The sequence below is a fragment of the Geospiza fortis genome, unplaced genomic scaffold, assembly GCF_000277835.1.
Source record: "Geospiza fortis unplaced genomic scaffold, GeoFor_1.0 scaffold188, whole genome shotgun sequence".
NCBI lineage: Eukaryota > Metazoa > Chordata > Aves > Passeriformes > Thraupidae > Geospiza > Geospiza fortis.
Genome location: NW_005054337.1, coordinates 890181 through 896303, shown reverse-complemented (window position 1 = coordinate 896303; position 6123 = coordinate 890181). Strand labels below are relative to the sequence as shown.

Genomic DNA, 6123 nt, shown 5'->3' with positions numbered 1-6123 from the left:
GTAGGGAAGCACTGTCATTCCCTGTTTTCTGTGTTTTGGTGGAGAAGCAACTGTCTGTTTTTATAACTGTGTATCTAAAAACCAGTGTAAATCTATGCATCATCCTGCAAAATAATAGAGAAACCAGTGCATCCATGGAGTTAATAGAAGAGAAACCGAACATTTTTTTGTTTGCACTTACAAAAAATGTAAACTTCCCCCACAGAGTTATCCTCTCATTTAATTCCTCTTTTGCTATTTTTTTCCCTGGTTCTTTTGCTCGCATGTAGCTGAATTCAACAAACAATATTGAAATCAGTGTTGTCCCTGCCCCACTGTACACTCTGCTTTTTGCTGTGTGTTTTTCCTTCAGCTGCTGACAAAGGCAAGAACCCAACTGCTGGGTGATTATGGTCAGGTTTTCCAGTCTTTCCATCAGATCTCTTACTTCAAACTATTAATAACTCCATTCCAGGAGAGTCATAACTGTCATGTAAATGCATCTTTCCCTGTATACATAATACAGGAACCTGAGAGAGTTTTCAGAACAAGCCAAAGAACATGGTGAAAATTTATGTGTTTTCCCAGGCTAGGTTGTAAGGGCTGGATTCACAAATGTGGACTTTTTTTTTTTACCAACAATTTTTCATTTATTTTTAATTTAATCACATGTTTTAGTTTTCAGGCACATTCTGAAAAATGATCTTTATAAAATATGCAGTCCTCTTCACAGTCTTATTACATCACTACTGCACTGGGAGAGACATCTCTCTAAATTGAAAACCATCTTTAATGAATTGTTGTTTTATTTTAGGATCCCTTTAGGTTTCCTAGAACATTCAGTCTGAGTTGTCTGTCTGAAGGAATTCGGACCTAACAAATCAAAAAAAAAAAAATATTCTGCAGCCCTTGACCTCGATCACAGCAACCCCCTGTGTTATAAAACAAAGGGCTGTGGTGAAGGGGGAAAATCCCACTGTGAAGTAGAAAATCAGCATTATTGCTTAGCTGCGGATTTGGAATCAAATCGCAAGTAAGATTTTAAAATTTGATGGAAAACTGTGACCTTCTACTTTACCTGCAACTGTAGTGGAAGAGAGTGACCCTAGAAGAATGTGATTTATTGGTGAGATAAAGTGAGCTGTAAAATATGAGGAGGATGGGTTATTGTCAGTAAAAAGCATAAAGACAAGGGAAAAAAAAATCTGAACCTTAATTGCCAGTGAAGGAAATATAGAGGAGGAAAGAGGGAGATGAAGGGGAGAACGAGAGCATCCCCAGTGGCAAAATGGTTAAAAGAGACGACTAAAATCCAGCAAAAAATCAAGCAGTCAAGTAGTTAATTGACTTTGCTTTAATCAGCCCAATGAATATTCATTAGTGTGCTGGTCCTAATCATGGGGGCCATGTTGTCCGCATTTAGCAAGCGCACGCTCAGCATCATGCATGCCTCAACAGCTTCCCTTCCTCTCCGCACTGACATTAAATTTAGAGGCTTTGCGCCTTCCCAGCTCGAAGGGAGCGGGATTGGCCCAGCTGCTCGCTCCGAGATGCCATAGCAACCCCTGGCTCGTTGCCTTGGAAACATTTTTTTTTTAATTTTTTTTTTCTTTTTTTTTTCTTTTTTTTTTTTTTTGTGAGGGCCTGAGCCAGTAATCCATAGGCTTAACGTAGAAAATATGTCTTTGTGGGGCATGTGTGTATAGATATAGAGATGTAAGGCAGAGATTGAATGGGCGGAAGGCGAGCGCGTCTTCCATTGTGTGGCTTTCACGGCAGGAATGGGGTGAGGGATCTCCTCCTCCACAGCCCAAGCTCTGCTTTGGGTTATGAGCTTTACATTTTCCATTTTATTTTATTTAAATTAAAAATGCATCAGTTATCTCGGTTCATTTCCAGACCCGTTCAAAGGGAGGAGGAATATTTCTCTCCCCCGTAACCCTCCCCTCCCCACCCCAGGAAGAAGCAGCGAGTGCTTTAAGGGCTATAGGACCCTATTATCCACATCCAGTTGAAGTTCCTCCTCCTGAAGGAGGTGGGTCTGGAAATGAGCTGCCCCATAAATCAATGGAGAAGCGCAGGCATGGAGCTGGAGTCACGGAGCGGTGAGTGCGGCTGCCGCTCCTCACATTCCGGCTGCTTCTCCCTTCGCGCGAGCAGGGGGAGGCTCCTGCTGGAGATTGGTTCAGCCAACGCTACTCCAATCCCACTCCAGTCTCTTAATATTCCAGATGTTGCTGGGGAAAAAATTACGGTGTCCTGATCCTGGTGTTTTAGGAGTAGTTTGTGTTTCTGCCTCCCTGAAAGAAAAGAAATGAAAAAACAGCAAAGTCCCCAGCTGTGTCAGACCCAGCATTATGGGCTTTAAAAATAGAACTTAAAAGCAAGGGGGGAAAAAAAGCCAAAAAACAAACCACCCTAATATATTCAGAATGCCTGCAAGGAATTTTGGAGCTGCGAAATCCAAATGGTTAATGTTGTCTGGTAAATAAAGCTCATCCCTTAAAGCAAATTAAAAAAAAAAAAAAAAAAACCAAAAAAACAGTCCTGACCCAGTGAGGCATCATCTCCAGTGGAACAAAACAGCTGCAGGGAAAATGCGCAAAAACAACCCGTCCTCTTTGCACTCGGGCTGTGCGCGTGCGAGGCGCCTTGTAAAACACTCAGGGTAAAGATGAAAGCTGCACAGGAATCCAGAAATAGTCCTGCAGAAGATTAAGCAATAGGTGCTTTCAAAAAAGCATTAGTAATTTCCTAATATCTATCGTGACTTTTTTTTAATAGCTCTTAAGATAGAGCAGAAATGGCTACAAGTGAGAAACTAATTCAGAAGCTGCGAGAGGAATTGGGTTTGGTCTCTACGAGAGGTTTTTTTTAATGTTTCTATTATCGTTATCTTAAATTATTCAAAAGTGTCATTTTGAGCTCACAGTGCAGGCACATGGTTTAATGAAAGCAGAAAAAGAAGGATCCTCCTTATTGAAAAAAAAAAAGGAGGTGCATGGTCCCATCTCCTGCCACCTGTGATGGGAAAGGTCCTGCTGGTTCAGCATCGTGTCCTAGGGGGAGCATAACTAGAAAACTGGGCTCATTTTTTTGGCCCATCAAGAAAATGTTCTGTAACGATGCTAAAAATGTGGAGATGGTCAGGGCTGCACAGAAAGGGGCAAGTTTTATTCACCCCTGATTCCCATCCCCTGAATGGCATCAAAACCCCATTAGACATCTCTAGAGGGTGTAGGGCTCAGGATGTCAGATTTTGATTTGGGCGATGGTCCAGACACCAGTTCTGGCCAGAGTGGGTATGAAATTGTGTCTCCACATCTGTATCTGCACAGAAGAAGATAAGGTTAATCAGCCTCCAGCTCCCCATCGAAGAGAACTACTGTGGTTTGCAACATTTTTAAGTGCGAAAGGAAAAAAATCTGCCACCCACGACCAAATGTCAAGATTGAAGGCTGGTGGCTTGATCTCCAAGGTCTTCAGCAGCTTCCATCTGGCTCGGGCAGCCCTGCTGCCATCCTGAGCACAGCTCTGTGGGGGTCATTTCCGGCAGGAAAAGATGCATATTCTGGGAGAAAGAGGGATAGGATGGCTTTTAGTGTGTATTTTGTTTGTTTCTTTGTGTCTTGGTTTTTGTTGTTTTGTGTTTGGTTTGGTTTGTTTGCTTTTTTAAAATAAAATTTAAATTCATCAGTAATTATAGCTGCAAGAATGGAGAGGAGAGAGAATTGTGAAATGCATGAATCAAGAAAAAGCTGATTTAAAGCAGCCTATCAGAGCTCTTGGGAAAGATCATTTTATCCCAAGAAGCATCGAGGCAGAAGGACTCATAGGATCCAAGAGTGGCAGAGCACTGATGTGAGACAAAGAGCTCCTGGGGAGGGAGTGAGGAAGAAAAGTAGGTTAAAAAAATATTGACAGTGAATTTCCAGGGGAAATTTTTAATCTTGATAGATCCATTTCTCTACAAAAATTGTTTTGGGAAATTTCTCAAATGTGTTTAGGAAGTCCAGACCAAAGTACACTAGAGAAAATCATTCCTGTAGCCGTACTAAGGAGCATTTATTAAAAGAATACCATAACAGGAATGATTTTATTTTTGTGCTCATATTTTGTTGATTCAAATCTCTGAATGGAGTCTACTTTGTGGCTAATTTTGAGAGCTGTTTGTGGTCTATTGGATTCAAATCTCTGAATGGAGTCTACTTCTTTGTGGTTAATTTTGAGAGCTGTTTGTGGTCCATTAAAAAGACATCATCAATTAATTTTGTATGAGGAATATACAGTCAAACACTGAGCACGGTGAGCTGTCCCTTAGGCCAGTAGTGCCATGAGCTTGGCATCTCCTTTTGGGGTTTTCCTGTGGTTTGAAGCTGGTACAAATGACTATGGAGGTGAAGGACAGGACTGTTCCTCTTGTAAATCTTGAAAATGGAGGGCAAAAAAAAAGAAGGCAATGAGCCCCTGCTCACAAGGGCAAGGCAGTACATGTTGGTCAGAGGACCCAGCTCTGCATTCAGAAATCGTTGAGCAGTTTGCCATGGTACTGGTGGAAATGCATGAAATTGCCCTGGTTTGTACGAGGGATCATATTCCAGGTTGTGCTGATGGTACCTGGAAATTCATCCTTTGTTAACCTGGTATTGGTTTAATTGTTCTCTTGGAGGGCGGAAAAATATACTGAATTTCGTGATAAACTGCCCTGGTGAAAATGATAAGATGTCTTGGAGCAGTTTTGGGCCAGCCTCAGTTTCAAATGTGAAAAAAAGGCAAGAAAGCAAAGAGCTGGAAATAAAAGAACAGTCCTCCAAGTGAATAAAGATCAAAGAACTGATGTTGTCCAACAAAAATGAGGATACACCTATGGAGAATATTTTTTTGCAAATTTTAATCTGAACAGCTCTAATAATATGCAAAGATAAAAATAAAGCCATAGAGCTTTTAAAAAATGGTATACTGATATAATTTTTTCTTTTAAATTTGTTCTTACAGTATTTTCCTTTTTTTTCCTTAGCTACAAAAAGTCCAGTGCTCTTGAGGAACAAGAAACCCCCAAGCTTAACCTGCCAAAAAGCAAGGTAAGCATGATTAGTTTTTCTTTTTCCTTCATTCTTAAGTTATCAGTAGCTGAGGTTTTTTAAATAGAAACTGATCTTGGGGTACAACAGCATTATATCTGCTGAGCCACAGAGCCAGTGTGTGCACAGAAAAGTGCTTTTTGTGTTAGTGCTGCGAACCCAGAGCGATGTTCCTCCCCAGGTGTGCCCGAGGAAGATGCGCACGCCACAGGCAGAGCACATTAGAGATGGCTGCTCCCTCCTCTCAAAAGCTGCTCAGAAAAGCACCAAGCAGCTCTGCTGGTGCCATTTCACGCCTGGTGCCTTCACTAAAGCTGGAGGCAGAGCAGGCAGGGAGCTGGAGGTCAAGGGCCAGCTCAGCTCAATGCATCGCACAGCCTCCCTTCAAATCTTACCTGCCCAACCTGCAAAGCTTTTGCAGCGAGGCAGAGCGCAAACCAATCCCCCTCTGCGATTAAAGATGGAAAAATCCCCTCTTTTATGCAATTGTGTCTCTTCTCATCTCTATTTTTGTCATTGGCTGACAGGGTGGGAAGAGAGAAGGAAAGGATGGGTAGGGAGGCACCAGAGAGAGGAAAATTACCACCAGATCAGGCAATTGAAGTGAGAAGGGAGAGAGAAGGAGAAAACAGAGGCTAATTCCTGAAGCTGCCCCCTGCAAACAGAGTTCAGGCTCCTTTACATGTGCTTGAGCCAGGACCATAAAGCCCTAACTTAAGCAGGTTTCTCTTCCAAGAAGGACTCATCTCCTTCCTGAAAGCAGCAACATCAAGCAATGTGCTTCTGAAAATACAACCCCAGTTGTGATGGGTGTGAGGCTGCTGCTCTGCTCTGGGTTTTATCCTAAACTCCTGGCGTATCAGGCAGCCAGGTGCTGCCCTGCCTCTCAAGAAATTCAGATACCAATTGCAAACAGAGTTCAGGGAGTAAGGAATGGGCTACTTTGTGCCCAGCAGCCTTCCCTCAGTCATGGCATGCTCCAAGCAGAGGGGCAAACCCAAAGGTGCCACCTTCTGCTTGCAAACTATGGCAGTGCTGCAGAGATTTCTGTTGGGACATTTCC

At 42.5% G+C, this 6123-nt stretch overlaps 1 long non-coding RNA gene across 5 annotated transcripts in view; it reads left to right on the top strand.

Moving 5' to 3' along the window:
* The window catches only part of LOC115947992, a 177462-nt gene that overhangs the window by 44185 nt on the left and 127154 nt on the right, over window positions 1–6123 (top strand). For all 5 annotated transcript variants that reach the window (XR_004081848.1, XR_004081849.1, XR_004081847.1 and 2 more), the window contains exon 2: window positions 4997–5060. This is a non-coding gene — a long non-coding RNA (uncharacterized LOC115947992). The remainder of the gene's footprint in view (window positions 1–4996; window positions 5061–6123) is intronic.